Raw genomic sequence first — 25,185 nt, 5'->3', positions numbered from 1 at the left:
GGTCCTGGAAAAGAACTTGGAAAGAATACCTAATTGAAAACAAGTTTTAAAGAAATCTTAGGCATCACTGATTATTTTTTACTATCAAGAAGAAAATTCGTAACCGTGGATGCTTATTCATTGAATTCCTTTAAAACAAAAAGTCTGTTTTAGACACTTAAAAAATTAAAATCATTAAAGCTTTAAAAAGGTTTAGAATTTGGTATCTATCTATAAAATCTATTTTGGTGCATTGCTGTTTTTAGTTTTACTAAAAAAAAAATAGGAGTCTATTATTTTTTGAAAGAGCAACTAAGATGATTTATTCATGTGTTAATAAATAACATGTCCAGCATTTGAGTTTTTTTGGTTTTTTTTGTTTTTGCGGTACGCGGGCCTCTCACTGTTTGTGGCGTCTCCCGTTGCGGAGCACAGGCTCCGGACGCAGAGGCTCCGGACGCACAGGCTCAGCGGCCATAGCTCACGGGCCTAACCGCTCCGCGGCATGTGGGATCTTCCCGGACCAGGGCACGAACCCGTGTCCCCTGCATCGGCAGGCAGACTCTCAGCCACTGTGCCACCAGGGAAGCCGGCATTTGAGTTTTTAAATGAATGATGAGCTTTATTTCTGCAGGCTAATCTTTTAATAAATACAAATAAAGATAAATTTAAGAAACCGATTATACTACGACTACCTAACACATTTTTTAAATACTCAGAGGTTTTTCATTTTGTTTTTATTGTTGACCTTACTAAGTACTTAATAAGTACTTTTAAACACTTATGTATTATGTTGTGCTAGTACAGGGTGGCATGAAAAGAAGGAAAAAGGCATATTTAAAATTTTGTGATTTAGAGAATGTTCAGTTTTTACTAGATAGATGTGTTTTGTTACTTCTAAAGTACATCTGCTTATTGACAAAATTTTGCATTTGAAAAGCTCTTTGATAAATGATTCTTGGCTTATTCTTAAATTTTAAATGTGAATCTGTGTTATCATTGATCTACAATGAGAATTCTTTTTTCTACTATGTTCCCTCTTTCATCTAGATTTAGAACTATATTGAGAGAGTGAATAGGAAAATTTTACAAATTTATGTTCATATAGTTTCCATTTTAACCATATACATATACGAATATTATTATCTAATAATACTTTGTTTTACGTGATATCTTCTGAGATGTTGGATAGAATTCCAGCACAATAACTTGTGTGTGTGTGTGTGTGAAGTTGGAAAGCACAATAATTATTTAACTCAATTTAAATAAGTAGCTATTTTAAATTTAAGAAGTGTGTGGCTTCCTGGGATTTTGTGGGTAAAATAAAATTTAGTTCATCAAATTTATTTGAGATTCAAAAGATTAGGAAGTCTCATGTGGAGGCTTGCCTACTGGCATTTTGGCTGTAGCCAAGATGGTATTGTGTCTAGTGAGTCTTGTGTTACTCACATCTCTTAGCTGTGGAGTCTTAAGAAAGCTGTACATAAAAAACAAGCAAACAAGCAAAGACTTTTTAAAGTGCATTTTAAAGACTTTTGTAAAACATGACATATAAAGATAAAAGCGTAAAACCTGAATGTACGGTATAAACAAATAATTAGAAAACAAACATCATGTAGTCACCACCCAGGTAATATGCCTTGTAAGAAAAGCTGCAGAGACAGTCTCATTGGTTTAAGTGGTATTGTCTTGGTGGTAGTTGGACTTGAGGGATAACACTGTGCTGAAAAGAAAGCTGAAAAATTAATAACCATGAGGAGTCAGCCCAGGTAAAAACTGAATCGCCAGGTTTTTTTTGTTGTTATCAAAAGAGTTATCTAGGCAATTAAAAAAAGTTTCCTAACATTTAGTGTAGTCATTTAGTCATTTGAAATCTTGGTGCTTTACTAATGAATGTGAAACAAAAAGTAATGCTGAATCCTACAAGAATCATGCCATGTTGCATAAAGCTGTTTCTTCAGAGTTCATCTCTGATGCGGTTTTTGGTAGGATTCAGTGACTACTGGTTTTAGATTTATGTGCAGACTCTAACAATGGCTTTTGCTTAGGAAATGTCAGATTTGCCTGTATCTGTGCCTGATACCTAACTTAAGTGTATCTTATTTACAAAAACTAGTTTGACTCTCTTGCTTTCACATTAATGTAACCATTAGAAAAAGTATTAACCTGAACAGTGGCAATCTATGTTGACTCTTCCATCCTTGGTGCCTCTTGATTCTTACCTTGTCTGCATCTTGGCTAGGTGAACCAGATTTCTTTTTTAACTGGAGAAACCTACTTTAATGTGCTTCCCTGACTTTCTAGACATATTTTCTTATATGTATGGAAAGGTTAAATGTTGACTTTGGAGGATTTTGATAGCAGAAAACAGTTGAATTTTTAAAAATTTTATTATTTATTTATTCATTTTTGGCTGCGTTGGGTCTTCATTGCTGCGCGCGGGCTTTCTCTTGTTGTGGAGAGCGGGGGCTACTTTTCGTTGTGGTGCACGGGCTTCTTATTGCGGTGGCTTCTCTTGTTGCGGAGCACGGGCTCTAGGCGCGCGGGCTTCAGTAGTTGTGGTGCATGGCCTCAGTAGTTGTGGCTCGCAGGCTCTAGAGCGCAGGCTAAGTAGTTGTGACGCATGGGCTTAGTTGCTCCGTGGCATGTGGGATCTTCCCAGGGCTCGAACCCGTGTCCCCTGCATTGGCAGGTGGATTCTTAACCACCACGCCACCAGGGAAGTCCCAAAGTTAAATTATTTTTCCCTCTGACTACCTGATGAATACAGACTATTTGCATAAAATTCTGCGATGTGGACTTTACGAAGGACATTTTAATAACACATCTGCATACATAAATTAAAGCCTTTATTTGGCTATTATAATTTTGTTACTTTAAGCTGTCTGTGTTTTTCTTGATCTCTGCCGGATCCAAATACATTGCAATATGGTATTTCGTATTTGATTGTGGTGAGAAACTTCATGCTATGCTTCACCTAAAATTCCAATAGAATGTTGTTCTTTTTTATTCTGGGTGAAGGTTAAATACATCCCTTGCTATTTTTTTCTCCTGCAAGGATGAGAAATAATTATTTTAAATCTTGAAATGACTGTATATGTTGAGTTTTCCTAGATGTGGAAACACACATAATTTAATGTAATAGTTTTTTAAACCTAAAGTAGGTAATTTGGCTTTGTATATGAAGTAGGGTTAATATACTTTTGGTTATCTCATGCTTTCTGTGTTGTTATCACCTGTACAATTTAGCCTTGATCATTAGAATTTATTTTATTGTGTCATAGAATTAGGGTGTTGAGGTTAAGGTCTTAATTAAGGTATTACATCCATATGCATATAGGTCCACACACACAGTACCCCTAAGAAATGCTGATAGCCCTATTAGGTTTTTTCTTATAGAATCTTTTTTTTTAATTTAATTTATTTTTATACAGCAGGTTCTTATTATCTATTTCATACATATTAGTGTATACATGTCATTCCCAATCTCCCAATTCATCCCACCACCACCACTACCCCCAGCACTATTAGTTTTTAATTTTTAATGGAAAATTGGTACTTTCCAAAGTGGCTGGTAGTTTTAAAATAACATTTATTATGTTTAAGTTACGAAAGGGTTGTTTACTGTAGAGAAATTGAACACCAGTGAGATATAAAGAAGGTTAAAATCACCTGAAATCCTACCAACTGGAAACAGCTACAGTTAACATTTTGTTCTGTATCTTTCAAGTGTTTTTCTTATGCATACCTGTATTTTTTTTTTACAAATTGGAATAGTATATAATATTATTTTATAACCTGCTTTATTGTGAAATAAATTTTTTTGAGAATGTGATTTTTTAAACTGATATATAATTTCATTGTATGGTTGTGCCATATCTGTTTACCATTATTCTGTTGATGGCGTTTTAGGCAGTTTGCAATTTTTAGATAAAATTTGATGAACATTCTTACATATTTAAAAAGTTGTATGACTGTAATGATTTGATTACAATAAATTCCTAAAAGTAGAATTACTTAACAGGTCTGAACATTACAAAAGTTTTTGACACATATTTCCAATATTTTCTCCAGAAAGGTTTTTTTTTTAATAACAGTTTCGTTGAGAAATAATTCACATACCGTACAAGTTACCCATTTAAAATGTACAATGCAGTGGTTTTTAGTATATTCATAGAATTGTGCACCATCACCACAGTCGATTTTAGAACATTTCCAGCAAGGTTTGAACCAATTTAAACTCCTAGCAATATCAGAAAGGCTTTGTTTTAAAAAACTGCATTTATTTGTGGTTTTTAAAGTGTAGTACAGGTATACAAGAACGCAGCAGCTTGTGTGATACATTTTTTCTTTATAATTCCTATCACTTATTTTGAAAAATTATATTTCCAGCCTTATTGAGTTGTAATTGATGATATATACTTTATATCAATTTATGGAGATTTTAAAAGTCATCTATGAAAACAAGACGCTCATATTCTTGTGTTAAGAAAACATGACATAAAGTTTAAGCTTATAAAACAAAGGATGTGGTAGATTTTTTGAATTATAAAATTATCTTTCCGTTCAGTCACGATGCCTTTATTGAGAAAGCGTTGTATGTGGTTTAAAATACCTTTCTTTTGGGCTTCCCTGGTGGCGCAGTGGTTGGGAGTCCGCCTGCCGATGCAGGGGACGCGGGTTTGTGCCCCGGTCCGCGAGGATCCCGCATGCCGCGGAGCGGCTGGGCCCGTGAGCCATGGCCGCTGGGCCTGCGCGTCCAGAGCCTGTGCTCCGCAATGGGAGAGGCCACAACAGTGAGACGCCCGCGTACCGCAAAAATAAATAAATAAATAAAATAAAATACCTTTCTTTTAATTCAAATTTTATTCAGAAACACCTTATATTAGGAAATGTCTATGGAAAGTATGCTATACCTATGTAGTTAACTATAGCAAACTTATTGTATAAAATGTATGGCTTTCTTTTTATTGAGAGGTTTGCTTTGCTGTAACTGACCTTCACCCTGAAAGTTGTTCTGTTTGCTTTAAGCCATTTAACAAAACTTTTTTTTTTTTAACTCGATGGGCAGTGCAGTGTAGGGCAAGTGTCAGGGAGACCCGAGTTCTTATTCCCACCGTACCTCTACCACTGGGGCTCAGTATTCTTACCTCTGAATTGGAGATGAAAATGACTACTTTTTGCAATTATAGGGATCTAAACTAGAAGTGCTAGAGTGTGCCTAGAACTGGACCAGGCATGTAGCTGATAATAAATGACTTTTTAAAAAATATAAGAATAATAGCATATGCAAAATGAGTTAGTCTTTAGTCGAATGTTTCATCGATGAAGATGTGAATCAGTTGGCCTAAACTCACTTTTATAGAAGTTAAAAGTTGAATGTTAGTTAGTGCTTGAGCAGAATCTTTGCGTGGGTTATATGGGTGTTTCTCAGTTGGTAAAGAGAATTCATGCTGTTACAAGTAGGAACATGAAGTTAATTTTCCAGTCCAAATTTACTTCCACTGTTGTTATTACAAAAGCATGATGGCTGTAGCTTCACCAACGCTTCATGTTCTGATTAAGCAAATAGGTGATAATGTAAAATTTGAATATAGTATGAAGTTCCTTATGTTCTTTTATTGTTTATTTTAAAAATGAAATGTTGAATATAATTGAACCTAAAATACTAAAGTGATAAACCTGATGAACCAAAAAAAAAAAAAAAAGAAGAAAAACCCCTGGTCTTTATAGGAAAAATAAACTTAGTAAATTATCATTTTAGATATTATGATAAATTAATTGCTTAGTACTTTAAAAACTACATTATAATTTCTGTGATACCTTGCCTTGATATGGTAAAAGAAAGTAAAATTTGAACAATCTCAAACCTGTTTTCTGTAATTTAAAAATTTGTTAGGGAAAGAGGAAGGAAAATATGTGGATGAACTTGTTAGTTTACTAGATTTCATAGTGAATGGAACAAGATGACTGATATAAGTTACTTAGTTTGTCATAAATTTCACTGTGAGCCAGTCCCTTGATGTAAGGGATTGGAAAATAATGTAATGTGAATTTTCTTCCAGTCATAATACCATGTCTGTTGTTGCCGGGTGTGGTCAAGAACAAAGTGAAGACTTCGAGGTTAAACCAAATAGATAAGGGAAATTGCATGTTTTATTAGTAAGTTTTGTATTGGTACAAGGCAGTTCAATAAGTAATGTGGTTTAGTCAGGAAAAAAAAAGAACTACAAAGCAACCTAAAATGTTGTGTAACTTAATAGAATCATAGTCAGGTGAAAATTGTGTGACTGTATTTAGTGACAGGGGTTTTTTTGGTGTTTAATTGTGTTTCATTTCACATAGGTGATACAGGATATTTTCATGTCCTTGACCATCATCTTTCTCTTAACACAATTTTAGTGGAAAATTATTAAGTGAAAATTTCAGAATATATTTGGGGTGATGATACTAGAGTTAAACAGATTATGGAGTAGTACCGTTATGTTTTAACAATAGTATTACTCTATTACTAGTGGTATAAACTAAGGAAAATTAAAAATGATAAGAAAAGGTGCTACTTCTCTAATACACCTTGATTACTTAGAGAATTTTGTAGAAAGAAATATGGTGGTCATGCTTTACCCCCTAAAATCTTATTTAGGCAAATAGGTGTTGGTTGTGAATTTCAAATAATTGTTTGTTATTGCAAATAACGAACATCTTTAAATAATGTTGAGAGGGTAGGTAAGACATTAAAGTTAATTTTTAAAATCGCGTATGTTCTTGTCAGAATGCAAATCCAACCCCTACATTTATGTACTGGTGACTAGGAGGAATCACAGCTCACTTTCCCATTGTTTGGGGTCATTTCAGGTGATCGGATCACCTGATTTAACCTCTATTATGGGCTATAAACAGAAGCCCAAATATGTCTATCTCTTCAGAGAGGTAGACTCACAGCTAAAACTCAAGACTCATGACTGCAAGACCAATGTCAGAGCGCATTTTTCCTTGTCCCCGATTTATCTTACCCTTATTTTATTCTTGCATATGTGTCTGCTAAATTTCCTCATATGTGATTTCTGTCTAGTTATATGGTACTATTCACCAATTTCTTTAAAAAGTTTATAATTAACCTTATTTTTATAAGCTTTCTTAGGATGTTTTTGTTTGGGTCAAATTTGAGAAATGATTTACATCAGCACTGACCAAGAGAATTTTCTGCAGTGATGGAAATACCCTGTGTCTGTGCTGTCCTGTATAGTAGCCACCCACCATGTGTGGATTTTGAACACATGAAATGTGGCTAGTGTACTTGAGAACTGAATTTTTAATTTAATTTTAATTTGTTTACAATTCAGTAGCCACGTGTGATTAGCACAGATTTAGATATTATTAGTGAAGGGAAAGAATTAAGTAGAAGTGGACATTTTCACATTCTTTGCTCTTGTGATTACTTTTGTTGTGTTTTTGTGGGGTTGGGACTTTAAAATCTCATTTTTCCAAATGCTTACTCTCTTAGATAATGAATAAATCCATTCACAGGGAACAACTTAGTAATAGTTATTTGATTATTGTTTTAAAATATACAAATTTTAAATATTTTTAAAATATTTAAGAGAGGCCCGGTACGCAGGCCTCTGACTGTTGTGGCCTCTCCCGTCGCGGAGCACAGGCTCCGGACGCGCAGGCTCAGCGGCCATGGCTCATGGGCCCAGCCGCTCCGCGGCATGTGGGATCTTCCTGGACCGGGGCACGAACCCACGTCCCCTGCATCGGCAGGCGGACTCTCAACCACTGCGCCACCAGGGAAGCCCTTTTTTTAAAATATAAAAGTATTTTTAAAAACTCTTTTAATCAATACAGTTATTAACAGACTATGTACTGCTGACCAACAAAATGATTTCATTTCAGTAGTACTCTAGAGTAGTTATGGTTAAATAATGTGGAAATCTTAAACTTTTTATATTACTTGGAATACTTGACTGTTATTTAAATATTTTTACTATAACCTTAGAAGCCTCTGAAACAAAGAGAACTTGAAAGGAAATAAAAGATATGTCTGATGATCACCTCTTCATGTGTCTTCCTCTAATCTTTCTATATGATTAGTTCCTGGTTTGGATTCCATTAGTCCTTTTTATAACAATCCAGACCCCCAGTCACTGTGTCCTATTACCCTGTTTTATAGTAGCTTATCGTTTTCTGAAATTTTCATGTTTATTTAAGCTGTATGAGATCAGAATCATATTTCCTTTGATTTCCCAGGATCTAGAATAGGGCCTGGTACATAGTTGGTGTTCAGTAATGAACCGTGTCACAAACAAAACAAAAAAAGGACTTTGTGAGGAATTAGATATATATCTGGAATAACAAACCACTTAGAGTCTGGGAATAGGCAAGGTGAGGCCCGGCTTTTGATTATCTTGGTGGTGTTGATATGGGTAATTTACGGCGATTAGTTTAGAATGAGTCTGTATAGAAACATTTCTGTGGGAACTTTTACTTTAAAAATAGACAAACTTTTGTCCAGGCATGCACATATGTACTAAATAAATCCTCTCCACATAAAACATCATAGAGTTGGGGCCTCCCTGGTGGCGCAGTGGTTAAGAATCCACCTGCCAATGCAGGGGACATGGGTTCGAACCCTGGTCCGGGAAGATCCCACATGCCGTGGAGCAACTAAGCCCGTGCGCCACAACTACTGACCCTGCGCTCTAGAGCCCACGAACCACAACTACTGAGCCCACGTGCCACAACTACCGAAGCCCACATGACTAGAGCCCGTGTTCCGCAACAAGAGAAGCCACCGCAGTGAGAAGCCCGCGCACCGCAATGAAGAGTAGCTCTCGCTCGCCACAACTAGAGAAAGCCCACGCGCAGCAACAGAGAGCCAACGCAGCCAAAAATAAATAAATAAATTTATTTAAAAAATCATAGAGTTGACAAAATGGAAAAACAAGTGAGAAAATATTGCCATCATTGGTTTTTGAGTATTCAGCCTCATTTCGTAACCTTTTAGAGATTAAGGGATTTACTCGAAGTCATTTATTTGTATGCCATTGGTCAGAACAGAGAGAACTGCCAAATCCTAGTTTTCCAGTGTGTTGTTTTGACTTGTCATCTATGAATGGACATCACTGTGTAGCAGACATAGGCACTTTACCTGATAAAAGCGGTATTTAACTGATAGTGGTTTGAGTTATCTGTGAGTAGTCAGAGATCAAATGTTCTCATGCAGTAAATTAGGTCATTTAATTTCTGATATTTAAATGCCAACATGATAAGTGTGGAAAGGGTTTTATTTTTACTCATCTATTCCTATACATAGTCTTAAATAGTTAATGTTTTGAGATATGAATCAGTCTTTTTATTTAGGGAACTTATACATTATTCACCTTTACAAAATAAACTTCCAGTTAGAGGTTATTCATTATAAAAAAATGTTGACTCAGTAGAGTTCTTTGGGATGGCTGCAAGGGGCTTTTCTTTATTAACTGTGGCTATTATATGTTTAAATTAACAGACTTTAAAAAATGGTTCTTAACCATAGTGCTGTCTTTACTACTGCGAGTTTTCTCCACACCCACCACATATTTTTGTGAAAATCAGCCACAGAATCCAGTGTGGCCCAGAGATTTTAGTTGTCAGAAATGGAAAGATACAGTAAGTATTTTAGTAATAAAAGGACCCATAACGTTATTGTGTCATGCGTGGTGTTGGCTTTGCTGCCACATCGCTGTTTGTATCACATCTCCAACTAGAATGAAAGTTAACTCCAGAGGATAGAAAGCAGGAGTGACTGCCAACAAAACGGGAAGAAATCACGTACTTCTCTTCTGCAGCGTAAAAGGTGATAGCAGCGTCCTCTGAGCAATTGCAGGCTGATGGCTTTCCTGGCTGTCCAGGGACAGGTTGTAGGCCACATTAGCATATTTGTAGCCATAGATAGGACTATTCATGTTGTCATGGGGTAAGACCTTTAAAAGTGCTCTTTCTGGGGCTTCCCTGGTGACACAGTGGTTGAGAGTCCACCTGCTGATGCAGGGGACACGGGTTCGTGCCCCGGTCCGGGAAGATCCCACATGCCGCAGAGCGGCTGGGCCCGTGAGCCATGGCCGCTGAGCCTGCGCGTCCGGAGCCTGTGCTCCGCAACGGGAGAGGCCCCAACAGTGAGAGGCCCGTGTACTGCAAAAAAAAAAAAAAAAAAAAAAGTGCTCTTTCTGTTTCACGTTCCCCACATCTTAGGTTAAGGAAGCTAAGGGAATTCTCCTCCTTCCTGTCCTAGGTTCTATAGGGATGTTACTAGAACTAATGAAGACAAGGGAGTGTTTAGAAATGCTGTCAGAGAAGACTCTATATTAGTTTCCTTTTGCCTCTCTAACAAATGATGTCAAACTTAGTGGCTTAAACACAGCAAAATTTTAAACAATACAAATTTATTATCTTATAGTTCTGGATGTTATAAGGCCAACATGGGTCTCTCTGGGCTAAGATCTAGGTATGAGCAGGGCTGCATTCCTTCTGGAGGTTCTCGAGGAGAATCTGTTCCCTGCCTTTTCCACCTTCTGTAGGTGCCTGCGTTCCCTGGCTTACGGTCCGCTTCCTCTTATATTCAAAGCCAGCACAGAGCATCTTCAGATCTCTCTCTGACTCTTCTCCATCCCTTTTTCTCTTGTAAGTATCCTAGTGATTATACTGGGCCCACCTGGATAATCCAGAATAATCTCTCCATTGTAAGATCCTTGACTTAATCAGATCTGCAAAGCCCCTTTTGCCACATCAGGTAACATGTTCACGGGTTCTAGGGATTAGGATGTGGGTATTTCGTGGGGGGTCATTATTCTGTCTATCACAGCCTCTTTACAAGTTGAAGATGCTGGCTTTGTTAATTGTAGTGATGTTTTCTGAAGCAGTAATGGTTGCCTTTCTGAATTAATACAGACATGACAGAAAAGTGGTTCAGTGGTCAGTGACAGTGTAGCATGTGGTAAAGGGTGCAGGTCATGAAGCAAGACTGCCTGGATTTGACTCCTGGCTCTACCCCTTACTTTATGTGTGACCTTGGACAGGCCACCTAACCTGTCTCTTTCAGTTTCCTCATCTGTAAAATGGAGATACTAGTATCCATTTTGCAGGAGTTTTCTGACGATTAAATGAGATAATACTCGTAAAGCACTTGGAACATCACATTGTAAGTCTTCAGTAAATTATATTATTTTACTTGAAGCATGTTTAAAGTATTTTTTGTTTGAAATTTTAGAGAGATTCTTATACAGATTAAAATCTGGATCTATTCTGAGTTGTTGCAGCTTCTTTTGTTTAACCTTTTGAATACTCAGAAATATGGCATATTCAGGAAAACATCTGTGTGTATTAGTCATTGAAAAATAGGATAGAAGCCGAATAAATATGAGCATTTTCTTGATTTATAATTAATGAATTGTATTTTTTCTTTTGAAGAGACATATTAACATTTTTATATGTTCATTATAGAATCTACAGAGAAGTAAAAGGCAGAGCAAAAGAGAACAGACTACAGTAAGCATTTCCATTTTGGTGAACATCCTTTTAGGGCAGTAGTTCTCAACCCTAGGGCGATTTTGCCCTCCAAGGAACATTTGGCAATGTCTAGAGACATCTTTTATTATTACTGGCAGGTGGTACTACTGGCATCTAGTGCGTAGAGGCCAGGATGCTGCTAAATATCTTTTTTTTTTTTTTTTTTTTTTTTTTTGCGGTACGCGGGCCTCTCACTGTTGTGGCCTCTCCCGTTGCGGAGCACAGGCTCCGGACGCGCAGGCTCAACGGCCATGGCTCACAGGCCCAGCCGCTCCGCGGCATGTGGGATCCTCCCGGACCGGGGCACGAACCCGTGTCCCCTGCATCGGCAGGCGGACTCCCAACCACTGCGCCACCAGGGAAGCCCGCTGCTAAACATCTTGAATGCTCATGACAGCCTTCCTCAACAAGTGTTAGTAGTGCCAGGGTTCAAAAACGTTGTTTAAGAGTGCGAACTCATTGATAAGTGTGTTGCCTTCTTAGTCTGATTCTCAGTCATATATTTGAGTTTTGGATCACTTCTTGATCAGTGGGTTATGTAAAGTCCAGATACTAAAAACCAAATTTGATTTGGTAACTCATATCTGGCTCTTGGGAAATGTTAGTAATTTTAGAGATTAGTATAACAACACAGAGATTTGATGAGGTCCACACTGAAATTATCTGCATAATTTTAGATTATGGAGTTGAAGTCCTGTTACAGCGTATACTAATGCTGTGATTTGGGGCTGTACTTTTGACTGTAGTTTGAGAGCCAAAACACATTTTCTTCTGTCTTCGTTACTTGGATGGAAATGAACGTTCAGTAAAATAGCGGTTCTAATTTCCGCTTGTCTTTTCTGCCATTCCTATATTCATTTAACAGCCTTTTTCATTCCCTTACGGTACTGGGGGATTAGGGTTACAGCAGTGAGCAAAAGATAAAAGTACCCAGTACCTTTGCTAGAAGTGAAGTAGTTTTGTTTTGTTGCCTGGTTGGTTTTTCCATGACCAAAGAGGCACTGCTACCCTTTGCTTTGGAAATTAAAGATAAATATGAACTTCAGAAATCTGAACACATTTTGCAATTCTCTGAATGCTGAAGTTACTCAAAGTTGCCTCAAATACAGGTTGGCATTCTAATATAAACTGGTTTTATGTTTAGTACAGGTTTTGTATTAGGCTATAAATGATTCAAAAAAGGGAAGTCATTTTATTAGAAATTCATTAGAGTTTTATATTCTTCTTATCCTGTGTTATGCTCAACAGTGATAATGTTGTGACAGTTTCTCTTAATCCCATTAGTAATGATTGCAGTTTTTATACACTGAACGAAAGACAGAGCTTCATTTCATAATATAACTACTGTTTTGGAAAATATGAACCCTAATATGTTAATAGTTTAAATGTGGTTTTTTTTTTTTTGACCACACCTTGCAGCATGTGGGACCTTAATTCTCTAACCAGGGATCGAACCCATGCCCTCTGCATTGGAAGGCGGAGTCTTAACCACTGAACCACTAGGGAAGTCCCTATGTTAATAGTTTATGTATGCCTGTAGAATTATTAGATTCATGGTAGTGAGCTTCGAATTAAATATGGTTATGTAAATACATTTCTTGTCAGCCAGTGACTCTTTTTTTGTGATGTGTTTATACTCTGAATTTCCAGCACTTAATAAAATATCTTCTACTCTAATTCTGATGAAAAGGTTACTTGATAAAATATATAGTCAGATTACATACTAAACTTTTGAAAAAGTTTAAAAATAATAGGGGGAAATTTCATTTTGTTCTATTTCCTCTTAGTGACCTGATTACCTGCTGCTTGTTTGGTTTTGTGCAGCTACTTCCCAGCTTTATTCATGATCTTTTTAGGAGGGAGAAAGTAAATCTGTACAGTCAGTTCTAAATGCATGCTGCTAACACCTGTGGTATTTCAGTAACACTAGTTACTTAACAATTATGAGCTCATGTTAAAATACTCACATTGTTAATCTAATCCTGTGGCTCCTTACTGCAGTACTCCTTTCTGTTTGTGATCAATCTGTTTATTGATAATGTGCTAGCCACTGTAGTTGGCTGGGTTTCACAGATGAAGCAGTCCCATGTCCTCATCATAAACTTCCAGTCTTGCCATATTCTCTGGCATGTAAGTTGTTTTTATACCCCTGAATTATGTAGTGTGCTTTCATCAAATTCTTGTAATTTGGTTTTGCAACATATCAAGAAATATATAATCTAGATCATTTAGAAGATGTGAAACTAAGAAGCCAAGGAAGTTCTTAACCATTTTAGGTGATGGTTAATATAGATCTTTGTAAAGGAGTTCCCCTCCCTTCCACAGGTTACGACTTTTTGTTTCCTATACTTGGAAATGTCTCAGGTCCCCTGCATCCTCTCTCTGTCCCACATCCCCCAGCTCCTCAGCCTTGGATGTTTTCCTTTGTCATCCAGGGCACTTGTCCCTTATGTCCACAGGGACTCTGTCTTGCTCATCTTTTATCTCTAGTACTTAGGACTAAACATAATACAGGCACTCGATATGAAATGAATAAATGTGTATTACTGAGCCTCCAGCACATTCCCTTTATTGCTTTTCTCTCTCCGGTAATAATGCAACTGTATAATTCCAAGAACCATGTCTGAATTTTCATCTCTACAACTTTAGTGCTTAGTGCGATGTCTGGCATGTAGTAGGTGCTCAATAAATATGTGCTTTATTAGAGGAGCCTGTATAGGTTGGGGTGGGGACAACCTGGCTGTAACTTTTGGTCTCCTTCCCATTGTAGTAGCAGCAGAATGGGAAGGAAGGAGGAGCTGGCATGAACCTCCGCCCAACATTGTCTCAGCCTACAGAGGGCAATTAACAGACAGCAGCTGGTATCCAGAATGGATGTAATCAAGTATTTTATTCTTATTTCTTACACAGATGTTTTGAGATCATGTTCGCTTACATGCACACACACACCCGTCATTTAGGTCAAGATGGTCCTCTGTGATATATTAGTGCTGTTGTAGAGTATAGGTAGGATGCTATCAGGGACTTCAGAGGGTGGGTGAGGGGTGGTCTGGGAAAGCTTCTTGGAGTATTTTAACACATCTGTACAAAAGCTAAGTGGTTGATGAGAGAGGAAATGATAGAATGGTGGAAGGCAAAGTGGGAAAGCAGAAACAGGAGGAGGGGAGGCTGGACAGGTAGGCAGGGGCCAAATCAAGAGAGACCTTTTGCTTTGAGGAGTTTATCCTAAGGCATGGAGAGCCATGGGAGGTTATTAAATTTGGGGGTGGCGGGGTGGGGGGAAACGGTTGTTTTCTTTTTAAGAACTGTCAGTGGTAGAGAGGGTAGATTGGAGGTGGACAACTCTGAAAGCAGGAAGAGCAGTTTGAAGTTGTTACTCTAATTCAGATGAGATGATAAGGCACAGCCAGTGAGCATAGCAAGAACTGAGGAAAGTTGGCAGAAGGTTGGAGGGTAGAACCCAGCTTTGTTTTAATGAATTGCCCTCTCACTTGTTTGTGTGATCTTGTGGTATACAGTTTTTTAAAAAAATATTGTTGCTTTTATTCATCAATGTGTTTTTTACTGTTTATGTATTGTTTAAGAAATCCTTCCCCACCTTGAGTTCATAATGATCTACTTCCGTTTTATGTTTTTGTTTTTCCTTAAAAATGTTTTAAGTTTTACTTTTTATATCTGGTCTTTAATCCACCTGGAGCTGCTATATTATATGGTGAGGATCTAATTTTTTTTCTATATGGATAAACAGTTGTCCCAGTACCATTCTTTAAATATTCTGTCCTTTCTTCAGTCATCTGCAGTGATTCTTCTGTTACATGCCAAATTCCCATATCGACTTGGGTCTGTGTCTCGGATCTTAGTCTGTTTCATTGTCTGTCTCTTTGCCAGTACCTCACCTTTTAATTGCTGTAGCTTAATAAGTGTAGAGCTTTTTATTTTTTTTAATTTTATTTATTTATTTATTTATTTGTTTTTGCGGTATGTGGGCCTCTCACTGTTGTGGCCTCTCCCGTTGCAGAGCACAGGCTCCAGACGCGCAGGCTCAACAGCCATGGCACATGGGCCCAGCCGCTCCGCGGCATGTGGGATCTTCCCGGACCGGGGCATGAACCCGTGTCCACTGCATCGGCAGGCAGACTCTCAACCACTGCGCCACCAGGGAAGCCCATATTTTAAGTACAGTGTACATGTGTGTTGAAACCAGTAAATCTTTGTATAGGTATTGTAGACTTCATTGTTGAGAAACATACGCAAATACTTTCTTGATTTCTTCTAGACATTCCTTTTCTTTTTTTTGAGATACAGTTCACCTTTTTAAACGGTACAGTTCTGCGGTTTTTATTATATTCAGAAGGTTGTGCAACCAGCCACTAATTCCAGAACATTTTCATCACCCAAAAAGAGATCCCATACCCACTAGCAGTTAGCTTCCATTCCTTCCTCCTCGCAGCCCCTGGCAGCCACTGCTCTGCTTTCTGTGTCTATGGATTTGCCTGTTCTGGACATTTCATGTAAATGGAATAATACAATATGTAGCTTTTTGTGACAGCATTCTTATTTAAATTGAGTAAAATTAATAGATTACAGGGCATTCTGTAGGAATACTACTGTGTCTTTGAGAAAGTAGGACAACAGCCACTATGGAGAACAGTATGTACGTTCCTCAAAAAACTAAAAATAGAACTACCATATGACCCAGCAATCCCACTACTGGGCATATACCCTGAGAAAACCATGATTCAAAAAGAGTCATGTACCAAAATGTTCATTGCAGCTCTATTTACAATAGCCAGGACATGGAAGCAACTGAAGTGTCCATCGACAGATGACTGTATAAAGAAGATGTGGCACATATATACAATGGAATATTAGTCAGCCATAAAAAGGAATGAAACTGAGTTATTTGTAGTGAGGTGGATGGGCCTAGAGACTGTCATACAGAGTGAAGTAAGTCAGAAAGAGAAAAACAAATACTGTATGCTAACACATATATATGGAATCTTAAAAAAAAAAAAAAAAGGTCATGAAGAACCTAGGGGCAAGACAGGAATAAAGACACAGACCTACTAGAGAATGGACTTGAGGACATGGGGAGGGGGAAGGGTAAGCTGGGACAAAGTGAGAGAGTGGCATGGACATATATACACTACCAAACGTAAAACAGACAGCTAGTGGGAAGCAGCCGCATAGCACAGGGAGATCAGCTTGGTGCTTTGTGACCACCTAGAGGGGTGGGATGGGGAGGGTGGGAGGGAGGGAGATGCAAGAGGGAGGAGATATGGGAACATATATATATGTATAACTGATTCACTTTGTTATAAAGCAGAAACTAACATACCGTTGTAAAGCAATTAAACTCCAATAAAGATGTTAAAAAAAAAAAAAAGTAGGACAAAAATACTGTACCTGAGTAGGGAGCAAGAAGAGAAAACCTCACCACTATTTATTTCTGTTTTGTTTTTATTTAAGCATCATACTCATATTTTATTTCTTCATTTATTGAAGAGAGTGGCCAATCTTATGCCTTTGCTTAGTTGTTTAATGAATAAATGTCATGTAACAAATCCTATTCTAGAAAGGTATCTTCTATTGATACATCTTGAGTTTATTAGATATAGATGGAGTAAAACTACTTTGATTTGGGTGCATGTTGTCAGTAATTGTATAAAAATGACATGATTCCCTTTGTATCTTGGTGGATAAATGAGTAAAATCACATGACGATATAAAGGGAATATATTCTCTCTTGAATTATTTTTTAAAGCAAGCATATTTTCCACTTTAACCCAGAAATTAGTCAGCAGCTTAGAGTTCTTTTTAAAAGGCTACCTCAGGGGCTTCCCTGGTGGCGCAGTGGTTGAGAGTCCACCTGCCGAAGCAGGGGACACGGGTTCGTGCCCCGGTCCGGGAGGATCCCACATGCCGCGGAGCGGCTGGGCCCGTGAGCCATGGCCGCTGAGCCTGCACGTCCGGAGCCTGTGCTCCGTAACGGGAGAGGCCACAGCAGTGAGAGGCCTGCGTACCGCAAAAAAAAAAAAAAAAGCCTACCTCGGAAAGTACCTTTAAGTCAAGATATCCATATAAGGTTTACTAATATAGAACATTTATTTAACATACTACAATACTGCAAGCCTTTTGTATCATTTGGAGAATTGATGTTTTATTAGTGTAATTGCTGAAACATAGTTCAGAAAATAAAATGTTTTTCCCTAAATCATAGCATTAAACTTTTTTTGGCGGGGGGCCGGGGTGGGGGGCCCACCTTGCGGCTTGCGGGATCTTAGTTCCTGACCAGGGATCAAACCCAGACCCCTGGCAGTGGAAGCGAGGAGTCCTAACCACTGGATGGCCAGGGAATTCCCCGCACTTTTTTTTTTTTTCCATTAAACTTTCAAAGAGTTAGCCTCAACCAGAGTGGCAGTAAACCTCTTTAAATGATTCAAAAGGGCTTCCCTGGTGGCGCAGTGGTTAAGAATCCGCCTGCCAATGCAGGGCACACGGGTTCGAGGCCTGGTCTGGGAAGATCTCACATGCCGCGAAGCAACTAAGCCCGTGAGCCACAACTACTGAGCCTGCGGTCTAGAGCCCACGAGCCACAACTACTGAAGCCCGAGTGCCAAGAACCCGTGCTCCGCAACAAGAAAAGCCACTGCAGTGAGAAGCCCGCGCACCGCAACAAAGAGTACTCCCCAGCGCCCCCCCCCGCTCGCCACAACTAGAGAAAGCCCGCACACAGCAATGAGGACCCATCACAGCCAAAAATAAATAAATACATTTATTTAAAAAAAAGAATTTTCAAGCAGGATACGTTTTGTTTGAAAGATTGATGTTGAGTTGTGTAGTCACTGTACCAAATTCAGTTATTGCTTTTTGTCTATAACAGAGCCAGATTAGATGCTATCAATTCTAGCTACTTTTAGTAAACAAAAGGTGAATATTGTTGTTCATTTCCTTTTTGATGTTGTAGAGGCATGGTCAAGTTCTTAGAACCAAGTGGTTGATTTTCTTTTTTCCATAACCCTACCCCCTTTTTTGTGTGTGTGGTGAAGTTAAAATGTAGAAAGGCTTCTGAAAGAAGAATATTAATTTTTAGAGTAATATGCATCTTGTTGATTTTTAGTAGCAGTTTGTGTTTGCTGATTTTTAAAGGTGTGTGTTTGGGCTCTTTAAAAATATTTATCTCTTATTTCCAAAAAGGGTGAATGATTTACCGATTTAAAATAGATAATTATAACAAAATAATATACCTGTTTTTTTTAACAATACACCTTTGTTATTACATTACTATCAATTAAACACTTTTTAAATTATGAAAGACAAAATGGGTAATACAGAATTTATGGCTTATAGTCAAAGGATCACTCTGATCATATAATTAGATTTTAAAATATGAATAGAACACACAACCAAGAAGAATGGAGTCTCTTTTAAAACCCTGGCATTAAAAAAAAAAAACCCTGGCATTAGGGGATTTTAGCATTCTTCCTATATAGATTATGCATGTTTTTTCAAGTTTTTACTTTATAGAGGCTCTGGTTTCACCCTTGCAAACCTAAGTACTGAAAATAATGGACCATATTTAAAAAAAAAAATTAACTCCCCTTACCATTTTCTTCTTGGTGTAGATTTGGGGAAAAAATAGTAAAATGAAAATCTCCCTTGATGCTGTCATCCAAAAATCCTCATATTCTGTCATTAAGTGCGAGTTGTAGTTGAAATTTTCTGGAGGGGTATGTGTGTATGTATTAAATGGATTTCAAATGCAGGATCTGGTTTTCAAACATTAGTGATCATTCAGTTATAAATCAGTATATGACTATATTTGATAGCTTTCTCTTGTTACACGTCAAAGAGTATATACTTAAGCTTAATTTCAATTCTTTGCTTTAAAACAAAATGACTCTAATTTTTGAACATCATGTATCATTTTTATAGTGTTTTGCCGCAGAAATTGACAAACAGTAAAAATGCCAGGTTTTCAAGAACCAGCATAGCTGGTTCACTACTGTAGACTGTCTGCGTGCACTCCATTCCTGTTACTATAGAAACACACACAGACTGTGGATTTATCATAAACCTTGAGAAATATTTCTTGCACAGTTCACATAAAGAAACATCTGGATCCCTTGTTTATCCTGGGGTAAAGGAAGACCACCCTCTTCCTCTGTGCTGTGGGAATCACGTTATATTCCACTATATTTCTTTAGCTGTAAAACTTCTAATGTTGATGTATCAAATTCGCTTTGTATTTTAGTAGGATTGATTATAATTACTGGAATACATTTGGAAAATGAGGATTCATGTTCATGCCAGTTCAATTAACTATGACTGTGAAAATTGTATTTTGAGAGCTTCCACATTCTGAATTTCAGATCTACAGTATTAATAACACTAGGGTTTTAAATAGATATGCTTATAAAGGAGTTTTTGATATCTTTTGGTCTTTTGTTGGGTTAATAGACTCTCCCTGGAAATTCATTTGACTTCATGCCAGTCTCTTGGGGTTTTAAGCCTTGCAGGGAAGTGTAGCCCAGAACTAAGGAGAATCTCAGTAGTGGCTAGGTAACTGGTTATCAGTCAAATTTTGCCAAGGATATTCCTGAGGAGACCATAGTTGCGTTTATATTATCTTGCATTCTTCACAGCAAGATCCTCAACAAGTCTTTAAAGCATTTCATTTATATGTAATAACTCCCATAAGTTTAAACAGTTCAGTTTAAAAGGTTCATTAAGCCTCTCCTCTGAGCCTTTGCTTTGGGTTCTAGGAGCAGATGGATGAATAAAATGACTTCCTGCTCTTAAGAAAATCACATAAGGAGATTGTTTCATGATTAATTCTAAGAGGTTTTATCTTAGGAACACAGAGGAAAGTTACCCAGACTAGCCTAGAACTTAAGTGACTACTCCTTGGAAATGACTTTCTGAGCTCAAAAGATGACTAAAAGTCAAGCCAAAAAAAAAAAAAAGTAAAAGGGCATATTAGGCATAGGAGATAACATTAGTAAAAGGCACAGTGGTACGAAATCATGTGTGTACGGTAATTCTCAGTAACCTGACATTACTAGTGTACAAAAGTGACTTAAGGTTGGAGATATGGATAGAAACCTTGCTTAGAGGGCCTGCGTGCTCTGTTGGCTGAAGTGCTTTGACTTTTTCTAGGAATCATTGAAGGGTTTTAATCAGGAAAGTGATGCGGTTAGATTTACAAATTAAGTAACCTAGGAATGTATTGAAGGGGCAGTTGGGTCTGAAGACAGAAATAGGTAATTTATATGACACCTTTAGAACTACTTCTGATTCCAAAAAGCCTGAATAATGATATCAATATGAGGGATTTTGATCCATAATAAAATATAGTTTTTTTCTTATTGAGAAGAAACTGGTGTTAAACATAGGAAAATAAGTATATACAGCACAGCATGTAATTCTGTAAAGTGGAATCTAGCAATATGTACAGTCTACCAAAGGGTATTGTTCATTTTAAGAATTTGTTATAGTGACTTAGACTAAACATTTAACACATCATGAATACTTAATTGATGTTTATAGCTTCAAGCTGTTCATCTGAAACATAACATGCTTCCTTTTTCTTTTAACTCTGTATCTAAGATTGACTTAAGTAAACTTTTCTGTTATCACTCCCCTCATGAATAAGTTGGTGTATGAATGAATGAATGACCTAAAGCTTTAGTTGATAACTTTCAACTTTTTTCCTTTAAAAATGTCTGTGGGGGCTTCCCTGGTGGCACAGTGGTTGAGAGTCCACCTGCTGATGCAGGGGACATGGGTTTGTGCCCCGGTCCGGGAAGATCCCACATGCCGCGGAGCGGCTGGGCCCGTGAGCCATGGCTGCTGAGCCTGCGTGCGTCCGGAGCCTGTGCTCCGCAACGGGAGGGGCCACGACAGTGAGAGGCCTGCGTACCGCAAAAAAAAAAAAAAGTCTGTGAACGGCCTCAACAAAATTAAGAAAAAAGTATTCATTTATTGATTTCTTTCATCTCTTTTTTTCATTCACTGATTTCTTGCATCTCAAAACAAAACAAAAACCAATGTGGAAACATTGTTCAGAGGAAGAATTTGTCCTAAATTGTTTGCCTGTGATGGTTTCATTTACTTGGCAGTACATATTAGAATGGGCAGAACACTAGTTCGCTAAGTCTCCCACCAAATTGTTAGCTCTGGGCAGCGGGATCGGGAAGTGTGTGATGTAAAGTGAATGTTTGGGTTGCTGTTTTCTCAACATACTTAGGGATGGTGAGAAATGAGTTTACTGGCCAAGAGCCAGTGCTGTGGGACAGAGGGCCTGTGTGTGAATCCTCCATTTACAGGATGTCTGACTGTGGGCAAGTCACTTAATCATGCTGGCCTTCATTTTTCACTTGTGAAACAGGGGAAGCAATAGTATTTCCTCGAAGAGGTGTTATAAGGAGTGAAATAATATAACAAATGTGAAGCATTTAGAGTAGCATTGACACAGAGTAAGTCCTCAAATGTTAGTCATTATTATTATTACTTTAGTAATACAAAAAATTTAAAACATACATCTTTATCAGGGATTTTTTGTTTGTTTGTTTGTTTTTTGTTTGGTTTTTTTTTGTTTTTTTGCAGTACGCGGGCCTCTCACTGTTGTGGCCTCTCCCGTTGCGGAGCACAGTCTCCGGACGTGCAGGCTCAGCAGCCATGGCTCACGGGCCCAGCCGCTCCGCGGCATGTGGGATCTTCCCGGACCGGGGCACGAACCCGTGTCCCCTGCATCGGCAGGCAGACTCTCAACCACTGCGCCACCAGGGAAGCCCCAGGGATTTATTAATGACAAAGGTATGAGAGTTTTTGGTGGCCTCTGTGGAGGAGTTTTAAAATGTGTGGTTGAGGGACTTCCCTGGATGTCCAGTGGTTAGGACTCCGAGCTTCCACTGTAGGGGGGCCCGGGTTCGATCCCTAGTCAGAGAACTAAGATCTTGCAAGCCGTGTGGCACGGCCAAAAAAAAAAAAAAAAAAAAAGTGTGGGTGAAAAACACCTAACTTCCTATCCTGCCTGTCTTTTGTGGCCTAAATGCCTCCTTCCCCAGTGAGCACCATCCTCAAATGTCTTCTAATTCTGATGGCACACAATGTAATTCTTAGTCACCTTCTGTTTAATGTGTTTACATATGAGTCTTGCCCATAGAATCCTATATTGTCTAATATACTAAAGAGATTGTGAATGCCTTCAGGTCAGAGATCAGGTTTTTCACAAGTTCTGTGTGCCCAGCATTGTACTGAATGATAACAGTAATAATAGCCAATAGATACTGGGCTCTAACTATACTCGGGGCACTGTCCGAAGTACTGCTCATGGATTAACTTATTTCTTACAGAAACACTGTAGACAATTAAAGTATCCACGGTTTCTGGGTAAGAAAACTGAGATTTAGGGAGATTAAGTTGCCAAAAGTCACATAGCTAAGGAGCCTTGGCTCTGGGTTTTGAACCTAGCAGTTTAATTCTGTCAACCATAGTACTCACTAGAGCGCCTCCTAATTCTGTAATGTCAGTTGGTGTGTCTGCTGTTTGAAAGCTGGCCGCCAGACTGCAGTATGTATAAAAATCACTATGTGGGCTTCCCTGGTGGCGCAGTGGTTGAGAGTCCGCCTGCCGATGCAGGGGACACGGGTTCGTGCCTGGTCCGGGAAGATCCCACATGCTGTGGAGCGGCTGGGCCCGTGAGCCATGGCCGCTGAGCCTGCACGTCTGGGGCCTGTGCTCTGCAACGGGAGAGGCCACAACAGTGTACCCGCGTACCGCAAAAAAAAAAAAAAAATCACTATGTAAAGGAATTTAGTTATAGTCCTAAAATATCTTATTTTTTCATTATCAAAACTACTTTCTTGATTGCATTATTGTACTCTTTGGAGGTATAATATGAAAAAGTGTGGCTCTATTCATGCTTAGACTTTCTAGAAAATATGATACAGTGGACCATTTAGCTGAGTTGGTCAGAATATGGTGTCAGGATTTAATGCATGCTTTTCCACCTTAAGAAGCAGTTGCTTTTTCTTTTCAATACTTCTTCTAACCCCTTAGCTAAATTATTTATTTTTATTTTTCCCCAACATTTTACTTTAAAAAATTTCAAGCCTTTAGGAAAGTTAAAAGAATATTATAGTCAACACCTGGATTAGTGAATTGTTAACATTTTGCCTCCTTTGTTTTACTCTAGGTATATGTACTTTTAAAATCTTAAGCCATTTGTAAGTTGTGGATCACATGACACTAAATGTTTCAGCATAGCTCACCTAAGAATAGGGACATTTTCTTACATAAACAGAACACTGTTATACCTTTGAAAATTAGTAGCTCCATTGTTTAGTAGCTAGTTCACATTTTAAATTCTCATTTTCTCCAAAACATTATTTTTATGTTCGTGTGTATGTTTAAATCCAGGATTTTATCAAAGTTCACCCATTATTGCATTGGTTGTTAAATCTTGTCTTTTAAAATATAGAATAGTCTTTCCACCTTTTGTTTGTAACATTAACTTTTGAAGAGCTGAGGCCAGTTTTCTGAGAGAAGGTCCCACGTTTTGGATTTGTCTGATTGTTTCCTCGTTTTGAGATTCATTGTAAGTGCTGGGAAGAGAACTTCGGAGATGATGATGTGTTCATGAATCACACCACAAGGCACAGGAGGCCTGTCCGCTTGGCTTCTGGTAACGCCATATCTCCTCACTTGTCTGAAATGCTGCCCGCCACAGCTCTCTCCTGTACATATTTCTGTTTGCAATTAGTAAGTAACCTGTGGAGTGATGAATATTTAAACTGTCATTTCACTTGTCTTATTTTTACGCAAAAACCCTTAGTGGATCTCTCCCCATTTCCTAGAATGTAAGAGTATAAGGGTATTCTTTGTTAAATATGTATTTTGCAAATATTTTCTCTCTGCCTATAATTCACCTTTTTTTTTTGGCATTTAAATTTTTTTATTTGTAAATTTTCTATTGAGGTATACTTGATTGACAATGTTGTGTTAGTTTCACACCTTTTTGTTTTCTTAACTGTGACGTTTGAAGAGCAGGAGTTTTTAATTTTGAAGTCCATTTTATCAGTCTTTTTCTTTCATAGTTCATGGTATTTGTGTCCTGTTTAAGAAATCTTCTGCCTAACACAGTGGTATATTTTCTCCCACGTTTTATTCTGGAAGTTTTATGGTTTGACTTTAGTACCAGGTTTATGAACTAATTTTAGTTATTTTTTGTGTATAATGTAAAGAAACGGTGAGGTTCGCTTTTTCTATACAGATATCCAGTCATTTTTTCCCGGCTCCGTCTGTTGAAAATACCATCGTTTCCCCTTGAATTACCTTGGCACCTTTGCGGAAGATCAGTTGACCATGTAACTATGGGTGTCAGTGTTTTATTTGTTTGCTTGTTTGTTTTTTACAATGAGCATAATACATTTTTACCAAACAAGGGATTAGTGGGTGAGTAAAGTTACGTTATAGGCTAATACCCCCAGAAGTCCTGCAGGTCAGTGGAGGTGTACTAGTTTTAAGCCCTTTGAGGTCAGGGACTCTCATTCATCTGTTAATTGAACAGTATTGAGCGTCCAGCATTGAATAAGACATCCATGGTCCCTGCACTTACAGAGCATGCAGTGGAATGAGGGAGACAGACCATAAGAA

General features: G+C 38.1%; 1 protein-coding gene across 12 annotated transcripts in view; it reads left to right on the top strand.

Annotated features, from left to right (window-relative positions):
• The window catches only part of NSD3 (nuclear receptor binding SET domain protein 3), a 109,238-nt gene that overhangs the window by 4,992 nt on the left and 79,061 nt on the right, over positions 1-25,185 (top strand). For 5 of the 12 annotated variants that reach the window (XM_089903765.1, XM_089903764.1, XM_089903763.1 and 2 more), the window contains exon 1: positions 14,234-14,402. The exons of 2 other annotated variants lie outside the window; for them this stretch is intronic. The gene's annotated coding sequence lies outside the window, so the exon portion shown is untranslated. Of the gene's footprint in view, positions 1-11,486; positions 11,506-14,233; positions 14,403-25,185 lie in introns of those variants that run through there. 5 more of the 12 variants (XR_016391172.1, XM_089903767.1, XM_089903760.1 and 2 more) reach the window with 4 other exon arrangements.

The sequence above is a fragment of the Delphinapterus leucas genome, chromosome 21 (genome assembly GCF_059928025.1).
Source record: "Delphinapterus leucas isolate spDelLeu-1000000601 "Yukka" chromosome 21, BTC_Dleu_Yukka2, whole genome shotgun sequence".
Classification (NCBI taxonomy): domain Eukaryota; kingdom Metazoa; phylum Chordata; class Mammalia; order Artiodactyla; family Monodontidae; genus Delphinapterus; species Delphinapterus leucas.
The sequence above is the reverse complement of the archived record's forward strand: the minus strand, read 5'-3'. Positions and strand labels throughout refer to the sequence as shown.